The sequence below is a fragment of the Ptychodera flava genome, chromosome 2 (assembly GCF_041260155.1).
Source record: "Ptychodera flava strain L36383 chromosome 2, AS_Pfla_20210202, whole genome shotgun sequence".
NCBI lineage: Eukaryota > Metazoa > Hemichordata > Enteropneusta > Ptychoderidae > Ptychodera > Ptychodera flava.
Genome location: NC_091929.1, coordinates 16,791,418 through 16,817,484, shown reverse-complemented (window position 1 = coordinate 16,817,484; position 26,067 = coordinate 16,791,418). Strand labels below are relative to the sequence as shown.

The 26,067-nt window shown below is 36.8% G+C and overlaps 2 long non-coding RNA genes and 1 pseudogene across 2 annotated transcripts in view; 1 reads left to right on the top strand and 2 right to left on the bottom strand.

Annotated features, from left to right (window-relative positions):
* Window positions 1-828: 828 nt before the first annotated feature.
* Window positions 829-4,312, bottom strand: LOC139115832 (metallophosphoesterase MPPED2-like; annotated as a pseudogene).
* LOC139115871 (uncharacterized) overlaps window positions 829-26,067 on the bottom strand; it is a 145,216-nt gene continuing 119,977 nt past the window's right edge. Inside the window, exon 2 of the long non-coding RNA XR_011548200.1 lies at window positions 829-987. This is a non-coding gene — a long non-coding RNA (uncharacterized lncRNA). The remainder of the gene's footprint in view (window positions 988-26,067) is intronic.
* LOC139147327 (uncharacterized) lies at window positions 9,905-24,409 on the top strand. The gene is made up of 3 exons (XR_011555705.1): window positions 9,905-9,985; window positions 13,461-13,585; window positions 24,330-24,409. It is a non-coding gene; the product is annotated as an uncharacterized lncRNA (long non-coding RNA).

Here is a 26,067-nt window from a genome sequence, read left to right as displayed (position 1 = left end):
AGTTCCAGTGGTTTGCTGAATCAAACTTTCACAACACTGAACTTGATATTATTTCATGGGATGAAAATTACTACATCAGTACTGCATGTACATGTATACACATACTTGTATGAAGCTTACATCTCTAACATATCTGGGACTAAGATTGATGATCTGCATGTTCTAGGGGAGTTTTGAACATGGCTTCACCTTAGTTAACGTAGAATGAGCCTTGGGGACAGATATTCAGACTCTCAAATTCTCCATTTTTTTCCTGATCAACCATTTGTGGGAACCCATATGAAAGCCGTTGGAGAAGAAAAATGTCACTCTGCCTTAGTCTTTTGAAATGGAAATTTTCATTTTCCCCACTGAGTTAATACTGGTATGGCAGCTATTTTCAAATTCAAATTTCAAAATTGTAGGGTATGTGTTTCTCTAGTACCACACTTGCACAGTGATTCCTATTTTATTCTGGGTCTGGAAGCCTTTCCATGTTTTCGACGTCAAAGTAGACGCTTAACGCTAGATGTAACATATCCATGCGCACACTGCTATTTTGACTTTCGTTAAAATCTGTTTGATGCTGGTCTGAATGAAAAGCCCTGCTTGTAACTAAATGTCATATAACATTAACTGTGAAGAGGCATGTAATAAAAATATTATTGCCTGAATACATGGGTTTATGTGCCCTCGCAGCAGGAGACAATTTGCCCTCCTGGCGTCGGGCAAATTGTCACCTGCTCTCGGGCACCTAACCCATGTATTCAGGCAATAATATATAATCCTAACCATACATAATCATTTCCCCAAGTCACTACATTCTGTAAAACACATCACCTCATAATACCACTTTATCAGCTGTGATATTTTATTGTAAATATCAAGACTTGTCTTTGTCTCGTGTCTAACGCAGCACAAGTGACACTCATGTTGATATGACAAAAGAAACAGGCCATGGGTGATAGTCTCTACAGTACGTATTCATCCTGTCACAGTACATATTTGCTATTAATAGATAAAATTGCATAATACATTTCACTTAAAATGACTAATGTGTGCAGTTTTACATTAAGTTAAAGTAACCGATATATACAAAAGACATTTCTGTAAAGGACTTAAAAAGGTAGATTATTAAATATTATGTAAATGACCAGAGTATAGGAAATGCCATGTCTTTACAGATTGTTTCCTTTAAAACTTTCAGTCCAGGCAAACTTACACACTTAAAGAAACACCACAAATCTTCATGTATGTACAGTATTGTGCTTTTGGTTTGTACCCCTGTCCTTGCAGGATACACTTCCGATTATTGCAATATTGTGGAGCAGACAATCTTGATGTCAAAGTTGTGATGAGTTCAGGATGGATTTGGTAAATCAAATATGACTGGTTTGTTGATGGGTCTGTATCTGAGGGTGCATGTTGAGGCGTTGATATAAGTTGTGTAGCCATCGGATGTCACTCCATAACCTGTCCAACAAAATATATGGAAAATAGGTAAACATACAATAGACACTATATGGCAAATTTATGACAATTGGTTTGAAAGTAGTGGAGAAAAATTTGCATAACTTTAAACATATGTTGGTATAACTTTCTTGTATCAGGCAAAACTTTAACCTGTCAGAAACTGATGAGAGACAAACTTTTGCAGATTTCTAATTAAAATGAGAAATGAAAATTATCAAGTTGTTATTCCGGCAGTCAAAAACTTTTGAAATGAGTACATTCATACCTTCATGTATGTGTCCAAAGATATGATATTTTGGTTTCACTCGTTTCTGAATTGTATTCAGTAATTCCATACAGCCAGCTCTCTGCTCTGACATGGTTTTATCTCCATGACCTTAAAAATATAATATTAGTACAGAATGTCAATAATCTACTAACTTCTAAAAATGTATATACCGGTAATATACATATTATGTATTTATGAGAATATATACAAGAACCATATGGACATTACATGTAGTTCTTATTTAATTTATATAAAAAAACTTTATCTGTGAGTCAGTTATCGCTAACATGATTACCTGTCCTTTTGTTGTCCATTGGTACAAATTTGACATCTCCTGGGGACAAATAATAAACTATAAACTTATTTACCCAAACATATGAAACTGCAATATTAGATGTATTAAAAGTTACTGCGATTGGTGCTGAAACTATAGGTTCATCCAATGTCTGACCTAGCTTGGCTTGATTCATGGCTGCCAAATGACCGACAGTGAAGTAACCATTGCTCTTATTGTTTAATATGAAAGTCAGCAAGGTTCATAAAACAACAGAGAATTTGAGAAATACCAAACTTTAAGAAAATATATACTTTGAAGCAATTGCATGACGAACATGCAGCGGACACTTTTGAAATATTTGCATTTGTAAAGATTGAACACACACACACACACATACACCACTCACCTAGGGGAGGTCCATGGGTAATTAAGATATCAATGCCTTCAGGAATTTTGTTCCATACGTCCAGCATTGGTTGACCCCTTGGAAGGTTAAAACTCCAGTCGAAAAATTCTGGTTGCCTAGGTGGAAAAATGTAAGAAAATGGCAAACAATTTATCTAAACATCAAACTTCCTGTTGGAATATGCATTACTGAGAATTCTTTGTTACCGAACAAAAGTAACACATAAATGACATTTGCTGCTGGTGACAGAAGTTTGGGCAAACCTTAATAGCATTTGCAAACATATTTATCGTTGCAGGTGGTGGTTGGAGCGCTTGGCACATGATTATAGAGTTTAATCAAAACAGTGACACTAGCAAAGTCATACATACAGAGCATGTAGACATCAATGGGGAAAAAATAAGGTATTTCACTTGGAGTGTGTTATGTTTTCTTTGTGACAAAACACATAAAAAGTATAAACGCAGATCTCTTTACAGCTAAAGATGATAATTGTATTTCCTTGCTTGACAATCAGATGTGTTAGATTTGTTTCAACATGATTTTGCTAAACTGGACAAAAACTTGTCAGGTAAAGAGTACATGTAGGTGTGTCTTACATAGTATACATTGTTTGCATTTCAGAAATTCAACTGAAGTCGCATCTTCATACTTGAAGTCATTCATGACCTCTTCAAAAGCACTTGGCCAATGCCCACTTTAATAACAGAGTTGTTAAAATGGCCACCTCCATACAGTGGTCCATTTTTCTTAGTCCCTTGTGTGACCACTATACACAGGTTTTGACTGTACAATAGTGAGCATTTGGTCTGACAGTTTATTCAAGACTTACCATGGTGAACCATAGATTCTGAATCCAAGAACATTGGTTTCTGAATCTTCCAAGTAAGTGCAAGTGTGTAAGTTTCAAATACATATCTTTCAGTTCACTTTCATCATATCTCTGCATGCACTCCCAAGATTTGATTGTAACAGGGTCAAAGGACAATTCATGATTACCAGCGATGACAATCTTGTGTTTGTATGGTAGTGTACCTGTGAAGATAATTGTAATAAATGAAGAAGTCTTCAGTGAGGTGGAGAGTTTTTGATTTTGTTTGCGAAAATCTCTGGACATCCCCCTTAATAAAGTGCATGACAACTGATTTGGATTTGCACGGAATAGAAAAAGAAGACAAGTCAACACCTATATGAGTTTATTTTAATGCATTCTCTGGGATGTCTGTAAAAATATATCAGACCCAGTTACGTTAGGAACTGAGCTGAATTTGAGGGGGGTTGAGGCAAAAGTTAGTTTTGGATGGTGTAAGGCTAAGTTGGTGTTTGGTTGTAGTTGGTTTACAAGGAATTATACCGATTTTTGCATACCAACAGTTGCTATTTGACATCCTAATTATACACAATGTCTATGGCATGAACTCAAGAAAGTGATGGATTATTGCATGTTTGCTAATTGACCTTTGACATTGAAACATGTTGAGTAAACACTACTACAAAGACAATTCGACTTTAAAGTTTTGAGAAGATGACATCTGAAATTATAAAATGTTGATCAAACTTTACAAAAAGGGACAATGCGACTTTAAAATTTGGAGAACTTGGCATTGCTACGGTGAAATGAAAACACTCAAAACTAGATTGTAGGCCACAATCCCATTACATGCATGGAAGGAAACTTGCAATAACTAACCTAGCCAATCGTTAAATTCCTCAACTTCTTTTGGCAACCCCTGTTGAGTGAAATCTCCAGCGTGTATTAGAACATCTCCATCTGGTAGAGGATCCATTTTATGGGTCTGTGGATGAGTGTCTGACACACAGACAAATCTTGTATGACCTAATAGTGTAAACAAGACAGAACAGTGATGCATGATACTGTAAGAACATGACCAAGACGAAACAAAGAAACATACATTCATGCAAACATATAGTAATCGCACGTACACATATTCATACATACATGGACATTCTTGTATTTAAGCAATAAGCACACCCGCGATGGTATATCACGAGATTTTGACCAGTTCACGACATATATGCACAAGCGATAGCGAGTGCATATATGGATGAACTGGTCAAAATCGAGTGGTATACCATCACTGGGTATGATTTATTTGCTACTATATCACAACAGTATATTGGAATTCTGGTGTGCAACGTCATAAACGGATTTTTGCTCAAATTGAGAGCTCGCGCGTATGCCAGCCGTGGTATATCGCCAATATACCACGGTTCTTTTCGCGTCTTGACCAATCAGATCGCAGTATTTGCACCATCAATATACTGGTAAATCTTGTATGACCTAATAGTGTAAACAGACAGAACAGTGATGCATGATACTGTGAAGAACATGAGCAAGAAGGAAACAAACAAACAAATATACATTCATATTTAGCAAACATATAGTATCGCACGTACACATAGACATACATACATGTATTCAGTACATACCGTCATATAAGCATTACAAATATACAAAATAGTACACAGGGAAATAGAAGACTTTGCTTACAGGCTGCAAAAATTAAGTGAGAAACTTAAATCTGTGTAAATGTCCTTAATTTCTTATTAAAATAAAAAATTCCAGAATTGGTAAATTTTAGCTGATAGTTACTGTTTTTGCCAGCTGTCTGATATTTTCTACATCCTTGGGTACATACATACTTTCAACAGACATGCGACAGTAATATACACACAGTGTCACATAAACACATGCAGTATTACATACATGTACATATATTCATACAATACCAGTACACTGGGACAGACAAAAGACAGACAATGGATGTCAATTGCTACCATATTACACAAAGGTATGGCAAATTGTAGCAAAACCCCTGAAGCCATTTTAAAGTAAGTATATTTTTCATCTATTCTTGGTCCCTTTCCTGTCATGTATTTCCTCAAAATGTACGTTACCATATCACTTTGGCTGGAAAACAAGATGTTCTTTCCAAAGCAGAACACAATTAACCTTTGACTGTGTAATGATCTCATGAAAATTTGAGACAAATATTTGCATGTTCATATATAGCCTGCGACAAGTGACATAACTTCTGGCTGCCCTTAATTTATTCAATGCTCAACAGCATATTTTTGCAGTCATGTACATTTTGTAATTAATGATTCATGAAGAAAACAAAATCTCTTTCTGGTGTGGAAAATTGGATTTTGAGATTGGTAAAGGCATAGAGATACATGAAATGATGAAGGTGTACCTGGTAGTATATTCAGCACATTTGTTATGGTAATTGCCAAGTAATTGTGGTAAATGTGTCAGGTTTGGAAAAACTGATTGCCAAGTTTTAGTCAAGAGTACATGAGCACCAGAACTATTGGAAATTTATAACCGCAAATTTCACCTCTTGGGAATGAAGGTGACGATAGGATAATGAGGCACAAGCATACCATAATGTCCACATTTTTTAAGGTTGCATCGAGAACCGTACATGGTAACACATTGTCTAGTTCCATTTTATTAGACGTTATGAGCATGTAAATCTGACATCAACTTATAATGTTTCCTATGGAAAATACTTATGAATAAAAATCTGGAAGTTGTGTTATTTTAATAATGAATGTGTTCTGTTGTTTGATTGCGAAATGTATAGTTTGCACTGAAAAAAGTTAATGATGAGGCCCCTGAACTCAAATGATTTACCCCTCCTCTTGTGTGTGATTGACACTTCCTACTTGAATCCAAATTTAGTCATATTATAAGAGGTTATAAACATTGCGCTAAGGTATTTATTGTGGATATAAGACCTCTGGGTAGAAATTTACCATATCTAAGTGAAATAATCACCTCGCTTTGATTGGTGATAATTTTCACCCTAGGGGGTCTCATATCAGCAACCAAAATCCCTGCTTGCTGTTTATAACCTGTATTCTGCTTGCTAGCACAGGTGTATGTGTACATATCCAGCTGTCATCTGTCATCTTGGCAGAGTTTCAGGCCATGGCAGACCACGTCACACTTGCCTGATATACAATGACAGCAAATAATTTGAATGAAATGTTGTTGCATAGTTGAGTCAATCTGCATTAAATAAGTTGTTCATTTGAGACACAATTTCTGTAAGTAGAGTTGTGAAGTTGTATCTCTGTACATGTTCTATGACTGAGTGTTTGCTAGTTTGTGGAGATTGCAGCAGTGTAGAAGAAGCAGGAAATTACTTATGTTTGATACAATTTTATTTGTAGTCATCAATCATTTTGGGAGGGGCCAAATGAAAATACTGAAAAAGCCATCCTTCCTGCATTTTATCTCTTCTGACAGAGTAAAATTTCCTTGTGGATTATTTATTTGTTTAGGAAAATATTTATGAGAAGTCATGCGGGACGTTATAAAATGAAAGCATGATGCATGTTGCGTTAGACGCCCCCTTTGAAAATGGATCATGGCCAGACTGAGTCTATCTTGCTCTCACTAGAGAATGTGCCTCAAGTAGCCCCTCTTGCACTACCCCAACAACTCTCCTCATCATCAACATCAACTTACCTGTTTGCTGATAAGTTCAAGTCTGCTCTCTAGGGTATTTTCCACTCGGATCTTTCCATTCTGTGCAAGGAACACTGCACCACCAGATCTTGTGTGGAAATTTGAGGAATTAGTACCGGGTTAAATGGTAACTCTTTGGTCTTTTTCCTTGTAACCATCCATGTGAGGCATAATTGCAATATTCTGAAAACATCATTACATCAATCTTCTCAACAGCCTGAAAATCATAGGAGGTAACAATTTGCGTAACAATATTTAATTTGCATATTTTAATGAAAATGCATTCTTTTGTTTGGTTATTCACATATGAATAGATTGTTGAAAATAGAGAGATGGTCAAACAATCATCACAATCGTTTTGTGGAGAAATCTAAAATATTATTCTCTGCTAGGTTAGATTTTAAAGAGGCAGTTCAATTTGAACAATGTCCATGAAGGTCATGGATGAAGATATTTGTAGAAATGACTGAACTTACATATCACTGTCCAAGAAGTTTTCTTTATCTATTGATACATCAACAGATTTCTTTGTTTCTTCTGTAAGCTTCAATACACTGAGGTAGTACACTCTGTAAAGAGAAAACAAAGACCCATTGTTTTGTTTATTCACAACTTACGGTAATAAACCGGCTGGAAAATGTTTCTTACTCCTGTTTATCGCTATTTGTACTGTACTATGAGTCATGACATATAGGTATCTGGTACATTCTGCTAAACAGTGGGTCAATCTTCCTGTAAAAGATAATCTGCTTGGTTTAGAGGGCCCACCTCAAACAAAATTAGGGATTCTCCTAAAGATAGTGGTGATCTCCTTAGGTAAGGGTGCTTATATTATCTCTATACTCTCGAAGATGGTGGTGATCTTGCTTAGGTAAGGGTGCCTATATGTATCTCTATCAAGAAATTAAATAGTTCACCTACATATGTAGGCTACTGACAATCTGATTGGCTGAAGATACCAGGAGTGTTTCTATCAAAATAAAAATACTGTATTCATCAGAGTGAATTGCTTACGCGTGTATGTATGAATCCCTCCTCTACGGTACAGTGAAATTGTACTTGTACAGGATTATGAGAATCCTGTACAAGTACAGTATATCAGTATATAAGCCCCTACCATGGTACAGCACAAATATTGAATAGCGCTGATCGCAAATGACGTCACTGTTCTCCCTCATTAATATGCATAAATAAATAGTTGTCTGTATTTTCCGCATGAACGACGAAAATAAAATCTGCCAGTGTTAGAATGGCTATTTAGCGCCACACTATTCGTATGAATTGATGACTGAGACTACAAGCCGCAACAACGCCGTGCATACAACGACAAAATTTGTCCGAATTCCAGCATATTTGTCCGAAAGTCGTGCGCATGCAGCTATATTTAGTAACAAACCCGAAATCGCGATCAACGCTATTCAAAACTTGATGTTAGTTTTACTGTGGCAATTTGGTAATGAAGTTGAGGCCGACTGAAGAGTGTGGATCAGGAAGAATGTTTCCCTTCATATCAAGACAGTTTCACTGTAACTACTGGTACTGTAGAAGAACTCTTGCGGTGTGAGTACATGTAGCGATATGAAGAAGATAGTATTTTTTACTTTCATGCCAGTTGATGAGATCTCCAGAAAAGACTATAGAACCTTTTCTGTCAAATTATTGTCTTCAACAATGCCTTTCAGATATTGACAGATTTTTGATAACCGTGGATGTCTAGAGTGACCCTAAATAACCATGCATAAATTAGGACTACAAATTACAATTCAAATGTAAAACGTGATAAAATTATACACATGTATACATGCAGCGTTTACGAGCCTAACGGTTTTTGTTTCTGTGTTTCAACAGTCGAGAGTAGAACAAAAACTTAGAATATGATATACCAAAGAAAAGTAGTAAGCAATATAAAATGTTACTCATTTAACTGAAACTTGTTTTAAACATCTGTAATTTAACTGGAGAAGGAAAGCATTACAAAAATGACAAATGTGGCAAGTATGATGTACTGTATAAATTGTTGTTAACTAAAAAATCGAGCAAAGAAATGACAAATACATGAACAAATAACTGACAAAAACACAATACTGATTGAATAAATAAAAAAGGAAACAATAAATTGAATATGAATTGAAATAATGGACAGAACAACACATGCAACATTTGGAATCACTTCCAACTTTAGTGATACTGACATCACACTTTGAATATCATGTTGCATGTGTTGTTCGATGCCATTTACTTCAATTCATATTCAATTTATTGTTTTCTCTAATATTTATTTATTTGTTTCTTTGGTTTCTTATTTACTTGCTATTCGTTTGTTACTTTTGTGTTTGCTTTAGTTTTATTGGTTGAGTATATTTTTAGAGTTTTCGTTTTTGTCAAGTTTGTTTGCTTGGTTGTTTATACTGGCTTCCCTATGCTTATACATTCTCGATTATTTTTCTATCAAACTGTCAATCAAAATGTGCAATTATCGTATCAAGTGATTATCGTATCTATGTCGTAGCAATATTTTGATGAAATTTAAAATATTTCATTTACTCATGGCCAGTGGCTGTAAGTCATGTCACAGGCCAGGCCTGCCCACGAACTACGAGCATCACAACATACGATCTGAAAACGAATCACAGTAAGAAATGCTGCAAAATGCCTGGCGGGGACATTGATGAAGATCTCGAGAACGCCACGTACCGCGTACACCTGTCGCACACATCTAATTGCACTGTGTCTTATCCAGGAAGATGTTCGATAAAACTAAAAGTGGAGGTATTACCTACACATTCGATACGCCAGACACGATAACAACTGTCCAGTTTTGTCGCTCGAAAATTTTCTCAGCTGATCGCATACGAGACTAGGGTCGTTGCGGTGTCACCGTAAACACACAATTTTTTTTTAGGCCTAAGTAAAAAGTAAGCATTTGCATGACCAAGTTACAGGCAAAGCCTACCACTATACTGCATTTACGGCTACGTTGTTGCTGGCCAAACCATGATTTTTTGTCCGCTCGAACAGTTTTCTCAGCTGATCGCATACGGAGATTGTTTGAGAGTGTCACTTGGGATATGTCGCTTCCAGGTAAGACAATCATACGTGTGGTTCCGTAGCGCACAACTTTCAATGGCGATTTGGATGCCTTTTCCCACCACCCATCGCCTGGAAAGAGTTATGGGCTACGGAACTGCAGCAATGAAAACGAAAGCGATCCCACTTCTTCATTCTTTACTTTCACAAGACAAATCACTTTCCCTAAACAATGAATTTGTTCAAATACTCATGCAGTTAGAATGTCACTACACTCCTACAACTCTCGGTCCCCTGTTGTTAAATACATGGCCAAGGCTCCTACCCTTTAAGCATTGAAAATCAGACTGTAACTGCAGTAACTGATAATTTTCAGAAGCTGGACCGAAATTCAGTGAGGGTGAAAGATATTTTCCTTTACCCAAATTTGGCAGTATTTCAAGATCAGTTTTTTTGGAAATCATGGTTTGGCCAGCAACAACGTAGCCGTAATGCAGTATAGTGGTAGGCTTTGCCTGTAACTTGGTCATGCAAATGCTTACTTTTTACTTAGGCCTAAAAAAAAATTGTGTGTTTCCGGTAACCCGACCTACCCTAGTTCAAACCCCCCGACCCTAAACTTTTTTTTGGACCTTGAAAACAAATCCCGCGAGATTGGCTGGGAAAAGTTTTAAATCACGCGTGATTTCATGACGTCATTAAACAACAATAGCGACTGCTTGTGCAAGCGTGTTTTCCGTAACATATGAGAAATGCGATCACGTTCAAGAAAAAATGTAAAAAGTGTGAGAGGCTCCCCACCTAACTATCAAAATGTTTTTTTGTGTCGAGTTGTGTTTTAATTCGTTTCAAAAATGTGTTCCTATATTCTTATCCGATTTTTTATGTTAATGAAAATGTTTGTTTCACCTCGGATATTTGTAGGGAAGTTTGGATTAGTGTGTACGGTAATGTTTTGTTTGTGTGGGGAAAGCTTATGGCGATTGTAAAAAGTGTGAAAGAGGCTCCCCACCCAACTATCCAAATGTTTTTTGTGTCGAGTTTGTGTTTGATTCGTTTCAAAAATGTGTTCCTACATTTTTATCCGATTTTTTGTGTTAATGAAAATGTTTGTTTCGCCTCGGATATTTGTAGGGAAGTTTGGATTAGTGTGTACGGTAATGTTTTGTTTGTGTGGGGAAAGCTTATGGCGAGACGCAGCCGGACCTATGGTGTTACAAGTTGATGAGTGGCCCTTTGACGCTTGCGTTTCGAAACCCGAGTGTGGTTTCTCATCAGTCGCAATGTAGATTCTTTCGTTAGTTTGTGTTTGTGAAAATTTATTTTAATGTATTTTAGTGGTCTTGCTCTTCGAATAGCGAGGCAAGAATATCAATGTTTGGGTCTCGTTGTGAGTCCGTTTGGTGGTCTGGTTTGTTTGTTTTTTGTTTCTTTACTTCTGTAAATTTTGTTTTGACTAGTGTGTCTTTTAGGTTTTTGTTTCTCTTGTAAGCAATGATTGGTGATTCTGGGAATAGATTCCTTAGTGTTGAGTCCTTCTCCAGTTCAGCCAAATGTTTCAAAAGACTTCCCTTAAGATCTTTTGTTTTTATGTAAGGGCTGTATGTTGTACTGAAGATGAGTTTGTTTGTTGCTTCTTTACGTGTACTTGTACAGTTTGTTAGTGTATTACGAATACTGTGGTTTATTTTTTCTGTTATATTCGTGATTTCATTGTTTTTGTATTCTCTGTCGAGTAGTTTGTTTCTAAAGAAAGCGACTTTTTAGTAAAGTCGTCATTGTTGTTTCAAGTGCGAGCGTATCTAAGGATTTCACCTTTGATAAAGCCATTAAATGTTGCTGTCGGGTGACACGATTCTCTATGTAGAAATTGGAATGTGTCTGTTGGTTTAGTATGTGTTTTGATGTCGAGGATATTTTCTTTGTGGTATCTTGCACCTTTGAAAACTACTACATCTAGGAATGTAATTTCTTGTGTTGAGTTTTCGTATGAAAACTTAAACGTTGGGTGCATGTGTGGATTTTTTGAATGAAGTTAGTGAGTTCGGTTTGTGTTCCCAGAAAGATTGCAAAGACATCATCTCTGAATCTTTTCCAGAAGTGAATGTTGTTGTGGTTGTTTACGATTATTTTCTTTTCAAGTTCATGAAAAGCAATGTCTGCTATCTCTGGCGAGGCATTCGATCCCATGCTGCAGCCGCGGGTTTGGCTGAAATATTGCTTGTTAAATTCAAAACTGTTGTGTTTTAGAATTAGTGAAAGCATTTCTATTAAGTCTTCCGTGGGTGGTTTTTTGATGCCGTAATTTGTTTGAAGCGAAGTTTGTGAGTTTAATGTTTTACTGACTAGCCGAATCGCTTCTTCGTGAATTGTGTTTGTGTACATCGACACCACGTCGAGTGTTACAAGAAATGCATGTTGGGGGAAATTTGTTTTTTCTATTTCTTGTATGAAGTTTGTTGTGTCTTTTATATTTGACGGTCGTTGCTGGACCAGTGGTTTTATGAAGTAATCCAGGAATTCTGAAATTCTGTTAGTGGGACTGGAGCAGCCACTAAATATTGGTCTCCCTGCAAACGTTGAGTTTTCAGGCGGCGGTTTGTGAATTTTAGGCAATAAGTACCAATGCGGGGTACGGATTTTTATGTTTTTTGGATCGAGATACTTATAAGTATCATGGTCGATGTGTTTGTTCTCGTACATTTTGTTTAAAAGTTCGTGTACTTTTTTACTGTTTGTTCTGTGTCGCACTGTCTAGTTGTGTATAATACTGAGTGTTGCGTAATTGTCTTTTGCATTCGTGTATGTAATCTTTTGTGTTGACAATGACGATGCCTTGACCCTTGTCGAAGGGTATTAAAATTTTCACATTTTCTTTTTTGCAGAGAAAAAAAAATTACCAAAAAATTTTTTTTTCCTACCTACCTACCCTATTTCTGAAGAGCATGTTACAGGAAACACACAATTTTTTTTTGGCCTTACTACATTACGTTTTTGCAAATCTTTACACTGTGACCTTTGACCTGGGTCAAAGGTCATAAAGGTCTCTAAAATGGGGTCCTAAAATAATGAGATTTTAGGTCTAAAATTGACCCAAGGTTTTTTACGTGTGGCTTGCTACCTCTACCACTGCTATGAGCAAGAGTCCCCCCTCCATACGTCATCGAGGACAATTTGTGGTTTATCTATAGTGCCTGACACGTCAAGAAACAACATCCATAGGTTTGTTTGGTGTACCCACATTGGCCTATTGTTTGTTTACCATTTGTTTTCGTTTCTCTGTTTCTGCATAGTATTTTTGGTCTTCCATGACAGCTTACGTGGATGTGTGAATAAAATTAATGCTCAGTGACAAAATGATGAAAATAGACTTCTTAGATCAGTCAGTTGATGTGCATTCTTGCTATTTTACAAAGAAAATTATTGTTGCATTATATTCATACATTTGATCATAGAGTCTCGAGAAATTCTGGAGGGTCTATGATTTATGTCATGCGGTCTCACACATATTCAACATCTTCCTACACAGGATGGAGACCCAGAGATTGATGGTTTTGAGTTTGAACATCTCAGAGATTTTCATCATGGAACAAGGATAACAACAATAGCATGGAGCCCAGAAACTTCATTAGAAACTCTACCAAGACAAGTCAAGTAAGTCTAATTCTTTAAGGTAATATACATCCTCTAAAATGAAAGACGTACACTTTTACTCAAAATTTCCTCAATGTATCTCTCAACCATTCTCTTTCAAAATCAAGAATAAAAATTGGGCGTCACGGTGTAAAGTTTGATACTAGGGAAACAAATTACCCAAGATTTACAGATATTTAAAATTTAAAATGGCCGCCATCCATCCCAGTGTTAATCTATGGAGAAAAGTGAAATTTTCGAGTTTCAAAAAACTAAGTCGTTTGAAAAGTTTTCCTTCACCAAAAGCTTTCAAATGAACCCCCACAAGTGGAGATCACAACAGAATTGATATAAAGTTTGAAAGTTCGAGTATCTGTCCCCAAGGGCAGATCTTCCTTAGGGCAAGAAATATAAAAAGTTTGTTTCTCATCCTCAGGGGTGTCAATTCAGACCCGCCTGTCAACCCTTTTGTCTGCTCATGAGGAATAAAATAAAAATATAAATGCATAGTACACAACCACAGTGCTATAAAACCGAACTGTAAACAAAATAACTGACACTAACATCCATTCAGAACTGTACACATATGCCAGTTATAATATTGAGCTGTCAAACTCTGCATTGCTGCGCTAAAAGTCAAACCACAGAACTGTTGCTATACGAAATACTAAAGCAACACACAGCTGTGCATTTATTTCTTCGTGCATCTACCTAGTGTTGTTTTCATGTTTTTTGTATTCTTGTTGGTTGAACTGAAGAATAAATAAAAATGAGAGAGAAAAAACCTACGTCACCGCATCATGTTTGCAATACCGGTATGTATAGAATGAGAAACAGACGTTTTGTTTTTCTTGGCCTAATCAACTTTTCCTCTTCTCAGTTATTATGATACATTGATTGTCTCACTATAGCATAGTGTTCCATGTTAATCATGCAATGTACGGACAAATTGAAGGCTGATTTGTAGAAATCGACTGTAATTTTAAGAAAAAGATTATGACTGTACAGTAAATATTTGCAGTGCTCTCCAAATATTGCCCTTTTGCAAAATTTTGATACGTGTTCAAAACACAGATATGTGACTACTTTGTACCAAGTACCATACTGTATTGCATAAGATCTTAGAAAATGTGACAGACACGAATGCAGGAATTTTACATATCTGAACACAACAAGAATGCATTCTTGTTGTGTTCAGATATGTAAAATTCCTGCATTCGTGTCTGTCACACTTTCTAAGATCTTTTCATTTAAAGTCAAACACTTATCCATAACTAAAAATCCATCTGGCTCAAGAAAATTTAACTTATAATGCTGGTCCTTAAATCAGGCATCAAGTATTCTTGTCCCTGCTGTAAATATAATCACAATCATACCAATCTATAAACATCAAGCAAAGAGACTGTGTTAATATCAAAAGTTCATTGTCACCGTAAGATGTTCATATCACATCCACTGTTTTATGGCACCTGATCTAGAGAGGCCCTTGCCAAGATTTCATTACATTTTGGTCTGATGACCCATAACAGCTGATGTCCCATATACATGTACAATGGAGAATCCACAATTAAAGGAGACTTACCTGTAAGTTGACATTTGATTGGAATTCTACCGAGTGATGTAGTCAGGAAGAGATCACATGAGATTGCACAAATCTCCCAGAAGTCAGTTTGAACATCCATTGAGTGAATACATTCAGCAAACTAAGTCATTACGTATAAATTAATACAACCAATGGTCAGGATGAGTGTCCCATTTTACTAAGAACGCAAACCCACAGTGGGTGGGAAAATTTCATTTGGGATGGGCATGTGATCTCTTCCTGACTACATCACTCGGTAGAATTCCAATCAAATGTCAACTTACAGGTAAGTCTCCTTTAATTGTGGAATTCTACCTCGTAATGACGTCAGTCCGAGATCCCATGAGATTTGAAAGAAATGTATTCACGAAATGCAATAAATCCCTAGTAACAACCATTTTAATATGACCAACTGATCAACATACAAAGTAGGACATACATGTTACTTAATCTTACAGTATTTCAGGCTGAAAAGCTGCTTAGAGTTCAGTATGCCTTGACATATCCATTCAGTGTCCTTTATTGGTAAAAGTAGCCAGAAGCCCTGAGGCATAATTGTCCTTTTTCTGGATTGGTTTATTGTAAAATTTAGCAAATGTGGATGAGTTAGTCCATCCACCCTTAGTCATAATATCCTCAATAGGCACTCCTCTTTCCTTTGCAGCAGAGGTAGATGCAGATCTAGTACTATGAGCTGAGAACCTCGTTAGGTCTATTCCTGCCCTGGATAAAACCAGTTTAATCCACCTAGCAATAGTGTCCTTTGACACTGCCTTGTATGGTTTGATAAAGCTGACAAGTAGTTGAGTTTCTTGTCCTCTCAGTGGCTTTGTTCTAAGTATATTCTCTTAATACAAAAACTATGCATAAACGCCTATCCGGAGGAAAGGCTGTAAACACTAACTCTGAATTATGTGCTCCTTGAAGTTTTCAATAACTTGTCAATAACAAACTTGTAAGATGATTTACTAACAGTCATATTTTTTAAATTTAACAGCTGTATGGTCTGTAACCTTTGACCTGACAGTATAGCAATTAACATCACTAATTTCAATGTAAGATTCTTCAACGTCAAACCTTTTACTGGGGATAATTTCCTCAGATAAAACACACTGTATCGATGTCCCAAGTGACAACATATCTGGGCAGAGTTGGTCTACTCTGAAATACTCCTTTCATGAACGCACCACTAAAGGGTGTGTGCCAAGTGACAAACTAAATGGCAATTGTATCACATTTGATAGAGCTGATCTAGCTGTATTTATAGCGCTATAATGCAGCCCTTTCTGATATAGCTGTGTCAGAAACTCTAAAGCATGCTCTACATTTGTGTAAATGGGATCAATTTCCCTTTCACTACAGAAAACAATCCATCTCTGCAAATAGGGTTCATATTGTCTTTGAGTGGATTTTCGCCATGACGATATGATAATGGATATAGTGTCTGGTAAAATTCTCTGACTTTCAAGTCGTTTCCTGACAAGTGACATGCCAGTAAAGTTAGTCTGGGTAACAGCGGGTGAGGCTTGTGATCCTTTACTGTTGGGTTGATCAAAAGTCTCTGAGTCCTTGGAAGTACTAAAGGTGGCTCTGTCAACAGGCGCATTGCTTTGGCAAACCAACTCTGTGTTGGCCAATATGGAATGATGATAATCCCCTCTGCCTCCTCTATTTCCACTTTCTGGAGGACTTGACCAATTATACTGAAAGGAGGGAAAGCGTAAAATATCATATTAGTCCATGAGATTGTAAAAGCATCTACTGCTTGTGCTTCTGGGTCAGGTCTCCATGAAATATATGGTCTTATTTGGTAATTTAATCTTGATGCAAACAAGTCCATGGTTGGAGTAACTAATTTATCAATATGGATGTAAAAATATTCTTATCAAGCATCCATTCTGTTTCCCCTTGGAATTTTCGGGAACATTTGTCTGCCACTATATTCTCTGAACCTGGCAAATGAGCAGCTGATAGCCAAATGTGTCGGTCTATGCACCATAGCCATATTTCTCTTGCTAAATCATTGCATATTATTGAGTGAGTTCCCCCCATGTGATTAATATATGCAACAGCAGTAGTATTGTCTATTTCTATTCTTATGTGAACTTTCCTACAACCTGAGCAAAAAGTTTTCAAGGCAAAGAACGCTGCCTTCAGTTCAAGGAAGTTAATGTGTTCCAGTGACTCCTCATATGTCCACTGACCCCCTGAGCTCTTATTCTCTCTGACTGCCCCCCACCTTTTTTGGAGGCATCAGATTGTAACCATATCTTAGGTTGTCCATGAGACACTGGCTTAGAAACTCTTGTAATATTGGCTATCCACCAATTTATATCATTTTTGTCGTTATCTGACAGTGATATGCCTGCATCATAATTACCATGTGCAGATTTCAATGCATTAGATTTGCTCATTTCTAAATTACGATAAAATAATGGCCCATATTGATTTCCTGGAAAGGATGATACCATCAAACCTATCACATGAGCTACATCTCTGATCGTTGGCTCTGTATTACTTAACAAGTTTTGGCAACTCTTTACTAATTTCTGAGCTTTCTCGTCTGTCAGTGAAATCTTCATCAAATGAGAGTCTAATAAGAAACCCAAAAATACTAAGATTTGTGTGGGTGTCATAATCGATTTCTCCTGATTTGGAGTAAATCCTAGCTCCGACAAAAGTTGATATGTGAAGTTTACGTTTTGAAGACACTCATGAAAATTGTCACCTTGCAAATAGGAGTCATCAATGTATGGTGCTGAAAGGTGTCCCATACTTCGTATATGTGAATAAACTGGCTTTAACCCCTTGGACTACCAAGGCCAATGTATTCCTATATACCAGGCCCCTTATGTAATATTGATAAAATCTTGGGCGTGTCATTGCATGAACACTGCTTAGAGTAAAAATTAAGTAAGTACCAATAAACCATATATTTTCTGAATCAGCATGAAATTCCCCATTTTCTCATACATAAGTTTTGTATTTCCAGGTCACGTGACTGATCACATGACACATCATGTGACCAGAGTTGGCAAAAAATATGAATATTTGAAGCATCAGGACGTGTTTTGAATCCATAATATGACGCAAATTTGATTACAGTTCAATTTTCATGGCATTATCTTTACATACATTTAATAATAACTACCCTTTACTTTATTTATAGATGTACCAATTTAAGATTTTTCTCACAAAAGGCAGAGTAAATGGAACCACAAAAATCAGCATCTGACATGATTCTGTACTTGAAAATCAACACATTTTATATTTGTAAACACCTGCTTTATGATTCCCTTGCAGAAACATGCATCTAAAATGGTTATGATTTATCAAAAATAATTCAAAATATTTAAAAATACATTTTAGGGAACAACATATCACATGACGAAACACATGACCAGTCATGTGACCAGTCATATTGATAATATGGCTGCTATAAAATTTCACTGGCTTATAGTAAAAATTGGATTTCCTCTACTTTCATTCACGAATATTGCTGTTAATAGAACATATTTACATATAAATCATTTGTTTTCAATAAATAAACATTTCATTTCATTAAAAAAAAACCATAAACATCTTCGCGATCGTCTGTACTTCTGAAAACTGTAAACAATCAGCACAACGCTTCTGTGATCAGCCTGACCTTTCAGGGTCGAGGTCATGGGTCACGACATTTGCTTCCGGATTTTGGCCATACTCGGACGTACGGGGGCGCAATCACATTCAGGCCAGATCGGAATACATCAATCTTAGTCGCGCTGCGTGCCGATGCCGAAATTACGGGATTTTTAGCAGACAAAAACGAAGCAAATACGCTATTTTACTGTGCCGGATATTTCCGGCACTCAAGGTATATGGTAATTCAATATGGGCCGGATATATCCGGCGCCATAGGTAGTCAAGGGGTTAAAAGCTTTGCAAAATAGTCTAGGTGCACAGGCCAGCATTTGGAAGGCAAGTGAAATGATATAGTTGCCCTTCCATACAAATTTCAAGTACTTCTGATGATGATAGGCTATGGGCACTGAGTAATAGGCATCTTTAGATCTATAGAAGCCATATAACAATCCTTACTCATAAGAGTTACTACTGACAACAAGGACTCCATTTTAAAATGATGATATGTCACATACTCATTGAGATATTTCAAGTTTAGGATAAGTCTGTAATCGCCATTTTTCTTTGGCCTGATAAATATGGGTGAAATGAATTCCCCATCACAATGCCTAGATTTTACAATGACTTGCTTACTGCAAAGCTTTTGAATTTCCGTATCAATGATAACTTGCTCTTGTTCATTGAAGTTCATAACTCTAGTGACAGCCCGCTGCGGGGGTAAAGTATCAAATTCAATTTCACATCCTTTCACAATATTTAGAATTTTCTCATCTGAAGTTATTTCTCTCCATTTTGAGATATGTTTTTTCAGAGCACCTGCCACAAATGGCTTGTCTGCACTACACTTAGGATCATTTCTCCTACCTTTATCACTGACCTTATTCACATCTACTTGTGTTGCCCTTCTATCCCCTTCTTCCACTGGGCACTGTTCTGTGGTTTCTTGTGGAAGGGGTAGTAGTTTTTTCCCTTTGGCTGACTGTGGTAACTGTTTTTATAACCACCTCGTCCATATCCTCCCCTGGAGTTGTGGAATTTCTGGTTTCGGACAGTTTATAACCCACTCGATTTGTGGTATTGATGTCACTCACTTGTTTTGGCAAGTCATCACCGAATAAGAATGTTGTTATAGGTACTTGTCTAGAACATAACTGTCTGTATTGCTGATTCAAGTCTGGCCTTATTGCAGCTCTGCGTCGCTGGTTTATCTCCCAGCAGCCTTGCCCAAGGAATGCTAAAGCATCTGTTAGTTGTTTCACCAACTTTGGTGCATCAACTGTCACTGAAGGCTTTTTTGGTTTCAGCAAATCATCAGTTATCAGAAGCATAGGAATCATTGCTTTTATCATGCATTTTTGTATTGACTGTAATTTAATATCCCGTGATCTAGTGTCGGTTTCACTTTGTACCATATTTCCTCATTTACTTTTGCTACCACTACCTTGTCACAGTTTTCTGGAGCAAAGTATTGTTTAAATTTCTCCTTTAGAGTCTCTTTCCCGAGTGGCGTTGCCATCATCTTATTGGCTATTTCCGCCAACTTCGTACTGATAGGCGGTCCGACTTTCTGATCTTCTAGATCGAATTCCTGGGCCAGGTCATTTAGCCAGTCACTAGAGGTCAGTTCTGACCCCGTAAAATTCTGGTTATCAATTTCATTGTCCGAACTCACACAGCCCGGGGCTTGCGACTCCTGAGATGAGCGACTCTGCTCGTAGTCAAACAGGCCCGAAATGGCCTTGTCAATATCATTGACCTCGTCATTTGACCCCATATGCAACACTTCCGGTTCTTCGTTCGAGTGCTGAAAATTACATGAAATTCGCTCCAATTCATGAGGATCGCCACTTATTGGTATTTTCAGTCTTTTTGGTAGTAAGTCTCTCTCATGAATCTCATTTTCTGCCTCTGCGGCGCGTTTTCGATCGATCCTCGTAATGGCGTCAGTCAACGCCTGACTCATACTGTTCGACATAACATGTGCGAACGACTGCATAGACTGTTGTTGCATGGCTGCAAATTGATCGAACACGGTGGTCAAATCCTGGGTTTTTGAATGGCTTTCAACCCTGGAAATATTCGGCGGAGAATCGCACACCGCTGGAAATGTTTCCTCGACTTGTCGACCAGTAACGACGGGTCGTTGAGCCTGTACAGCAACTGCGTTACCGTGTGTCTGACGAAGCGGTACGTTGCGTCTTGCTCTTAGGCCGTACCGATGTTGTTGGGTCATGCCCCTCTATCGGAGTGGATGACTTAGCACTACATCCCCGAAACACCAGTTTTGGCTCTTCAGATTTTCGGTTTTTACCTCCTGTAACACCTCTTGTAGTACTTTTACTAACCCCTTGCTGTGATTTCTCCTTACTGCTGGGTGTAATTGTACTGGTGAGCTTAGGGTCCTCGGCATTAGCCATGTCGGACTCCGATCATAAATTCTTCACAGAAACGAGGGTCAAAATTATTTGACCTTACGTAGAAAAGTTGTTATCTGCAATGTTTCGCTAAGAAACTGCAAAAATTGAGCCCTTTTCCGAAATTTTTCGGGAGCTCAACGTGGATGCGTCTGACTTCTAACGGGTAGAAATTGCGCACTGACTTCTGGGAGATTTGTGCAATCTCATGGGATCTCGGACTGACGTCATTACGAGGTAGAATTGTACTGGTCAGGTCAAGGGACATGTTGAAAAGGATCACAATTTTTATGGGATGGAGGTCCATGATCTAAAATAATTTGTTCTACTACCTTTGCCAGTTCTTGAGTCGAGAGATTCGATGGTAAATGATTATGGCAAACTCTTACTGGATTTTTGTAACAGCACAAATTTTAAAATTGTCAATGGGAGATTTTTTAAGAATCGCGAAAGTGGCGAGTAAACATTTCTTACAAAAAATGGCGGCAGTGTGATCGATTACCTTTTGTTATATTGTCATGATCTTCACCTTTTAATAGTATTGATGTAAGAGTTGAATCTGACCACCAACCATTGATATTTAAATTAGATTTGTCTGAACATGTCAGAACGAACCCAGTTAAGTCTGATGGCAGTAACATTATTGTTAATAATACGGTAAGATTTATTTGTAAATGGGATAATAAGTTGCTCAATGTTGTTAATAATTTTTGGAACAACGCTTCTTCAAACCCCAATGTGACCGATATCAATAGGCTTATTTCAGTTGGGGAGATTGAAAATGCTGCTATTTGTCTAAGAGATACAATTTGGAATTCACTTTCATGTATGAAAACAGGTGATACGGGTAGACGAGGTGGTAAAGGGAATAATTGGTGGGATGATGAATGCCGTAAATTTAAACTCAAGGTTAAAAATGCACTTAAAATCCACAAATCCAGTCCCACTCCTTTTTCATTTAATGTTTATAAAACCACCCAACATAATTATCACAATTTGTTAAAACAAAAGAAGAAGAACTACGATATATTGAAACAAAGACGTTTCGCTGAAGCTGCCATGGACCCCAATTCTAAGCGTTTCTGGTCTATGTTAAGACCCTATACCCCGGGTCCCCCCGATAAAATTAATGCCAGAGAATGGATAGATGACTTTTCTGCTCTTTTAATACTCCTGGCAATTTACATGACGACTTCCAAGACTTTTATACGGAAGTTGTTGATTTGTAAATGATGCATTTTCATTACACAATTCTGTAAATATGGATAATGAAATCACAGATGTTGATATAAGTGTTTTAGTCCGTGGGCTAGAGGGGCCTACGTGCATCCCCCACAGGATAACAAACCTGTATTTTTTCAGAAGCCTTGGGATCCCAAGAATACAAAATGGAATTTTGACAGAAAAATATAGGGACGAATAGCAGCTGTTATGGTCATGTTTTGAAGGGTACCGCAAATCACGATTTTCCAAGCCAAATGCATTTTCGTCAAATCTGTCTTCTTGTAAGTCATGTGCTGAGCTTATTTTTTTAACATAACCTCACTTGTTTGGTATTATTAGAAAGCCCATACCCCAAAATTTAACATTGCAAATTACAGTAAATCTCAAATTCTACCAATTTTTTAGCTTGGCATAATAAAAAATGCAATGCTTTGAATGAAATCTGTTTTATTTGATACAGGGACATGTCAGAAATATGAAATAGACTTTTAACAGACAAAATATTGGGACTCTACAGCCGTAATAGTCATATTTTGAAGGGTACCGCAAAATCACAGTGTTGCAGATTTGCATGCATTTTTGTTATATCTGTCTTCTTATAAGTTATCTGCTGAGCTTGTTTTTGAATATAACCTGGTTTGTTAGGTATCATTAGAAAGATAATTTATAATCTTTAGAATGACATATTGTAACATGCAATATCTTGTATTGTTTTCATGATATATGACCAAAACTTACCCCATACCCCAAAGTTTACATTGAAAATTTCAGTCATAGCTAAAACCAAATTCTACAATTTTTTTAGCTTGACACAAAAAATCTGGCCGTTTTTGCTATTAAATCTATTTTATTTGGTACAGGGACATGTCAGAAATATGAAATAGACTTTTAACAGAAAAAATATTGGGAATCTACAGCTGTAACAGTCATATTTTGAAGGGTACCGCAAAATAACAGTGTTGCAGATTTGCATGCATTTTTGTTAAAACTGTCTTCCTATAAGTTATCTGCTGAGCTTGTTTTTGAATATAACCTGTTTTGTTAGGTATCATTAGGAAGATAATTTACTAATCTTTAAATGACATATGTTACATGCAATATCTCTATTGTATTCATGATATATAACCAAAACTTACCCCATACCCCAAAGTTTACATTGAAAATTGCAGTCATAGCTAAAACCAAATTCTACAAATTTTTTAGCTAGACACAAAAAATCTGGCCGTTTTTGCTATTAAATCTGTTTTATTTGGTACAGGGACATGTCAGAAATATGAAATAGACTTTTAACAGAAAAAATATTGGGACTCTACAGCTGTAATAGTCATATTTTGAAGGCTACCGCAAAACCACAGTGTTGCAGATTTGCATGCATTTTTGTTATATCTGTCTTCTTATAAGTCATTCTGCTGAGGTTGTTTTTGAATATAACCTCATTTGTTGGTATCATTAGGAAGATAATTTACTAATCTTTAGAATGACATATTGTAACATGCAATATCTTGTATAGTTTTCATGAAATATGACCAAAACTTACCCCATACCCCAAAGTTTACATTGAAAATTTAGTCATAGCTAAAACCAAATTCTACAATTTTTTTAGCTTGACAGAAAAATCTGCCGTTTTTTTGCTATAAGAAAATTGATATCTACGTACTAGTTAGTATGAAATAGTCAGTGTAATATTAGTACATACATGTTAGTTTATTTGTTAACACATTCAAAATAAACTTAAACTTCTGACAAAACGTACATTAAAGACCTAGAGAAACAAATGCCCATCTTGTCCTTGTTGTGTTTCAGACACAGAACAACGGCTTTCAAACAATATGGTTAACTGGTTGCCATTGATACACTGGTAAGCAAGAAAGATAACAAATCGTTTAGCTTGTTTATTTCCTTGTTTTTACTTTGTCTACAGATTTTGTACAGCAGGAGCAGACAGTAAACTTAGATTGTTTTCATCAGATCTTAAAAGTGAAGACACTGTTACGTAAATATATCAATATTTTACATCACAAACGTATAAGTGTCATTGTAAAGGATAATTCTTTGTGATATTTATACCATACCATCAGGGTCCTACAAAAGCTTATTTATGTGCTAGTTGTCTGCCTACGACTTCTCTCAAGTGAATTTTCGTGTTTTCACAAGTTTAGTTTCAGTCATTTGTGATTAGTGTTAGTTTGGTAAGAATAAACTTCAAAACTTCTGCAAAAGGTGTGATCTCAGTGCCATTTATACTTCTGCATTTTGAGTTTAGTGCTCATTGTGGCACGGTTGCTACCAACACACGGTTTTTGCTTTGCACATCCAAATGTATTGTTTTATGTCTCTTTGCATGAAAACAAGCAAATGTAGCACACATTGTCAACGTTGAGAGAGAAATTCTATTCAATAACAAAATCTCATCTCAATCTTGAAATTGCTTTGATGAACAAGCAATGTAATTTATTTCATACCGATTTGTCATCTTTTAAATTTACTATGTATCTTCATCAATTATGTATATGGTACAGTATGAGGAAAACCGTCTCATCACATCAATTTGTAGTTTGCTGTGAATATTAGTTTTTAGCTTTTCAGGAGTAGTGAAACACAGTCAAGTACTGTTATTTTCAAAAGTGAATTTATATCATTTGCCCTCTGACAGTTTAACAGCTTGTTGTGTTTGTTTCCAGGTAATGGATGGTCACACAAGTTATGTCAATGATGTTGTCTTTGAACCAACAGAAGGTCAACAGATTGCCAGTGTCAGTGATGATCACACTTGCCGAGTCTGGGACTTGGATGGACTCCAGAGGGCGTGCTTTCCATTGTACTCACCTGGTATGTCTGTGTGCTGGCATCAAGATGTACCAGCCAAGGTAATATTTCACTAAGGCAAAACAAACATTCCTGTTTGTACTGGGGGTTGGTGTTTTTGATATCAGTGACAGATCTTGAATAAGGTAGTGCTCTTTGACCTGTATAAAACTGAGGCTCAGCGTTTTCCACATCAATCACAAATCTTGACTAACAGCAGTGGTCTTTTGACCTTTGTGAAATGTGGTTTGGTGTTTCAATAAGGGACAGATCTCTCCACTCCTTTCATGAAAATGTGACCTGAATCTCACACCGACAGCAAGCATGGCAAACAAGCAAGGTGACCCATTGCAGAAAAAATTACTGACACACTCACTCTGTTGCTTGGAAATACCATTCACTGAATACTATACAGATAGTGTGCTTTAAATCATATAACAGAGTCCATTTTCTTATCAAGTCTATGTCTGTTGAAACTGGATAGCATAGACACTAATGCCTGCAACACGTCAGACCAGACAGACACCATCAGCTTTAGTATACTGGTTAAAGAGGCACTCATTTTCAATATTGTGATGAAAGATAATAGAATTCTATAATGTTTTTTTAGCTTATCCTCTTCATCTACTTTTAGTTAATGGTGGCTGAAAAGAAAGGCACAATCAGACTTTATGATCTCACAATCAACCAACCAATTCTATCACAGGATGCAGGTCATGTGACACTTATGTGTGCTGATATATGCTTTCTCGACCCAGATCGTATTGGTTGTATCGCAAATGGTAATTGGATGATGTGGGATTCCACAAGATCAAGGTGAGAGGTCTTAGTAATGAACTTTGTGCATTCTTACA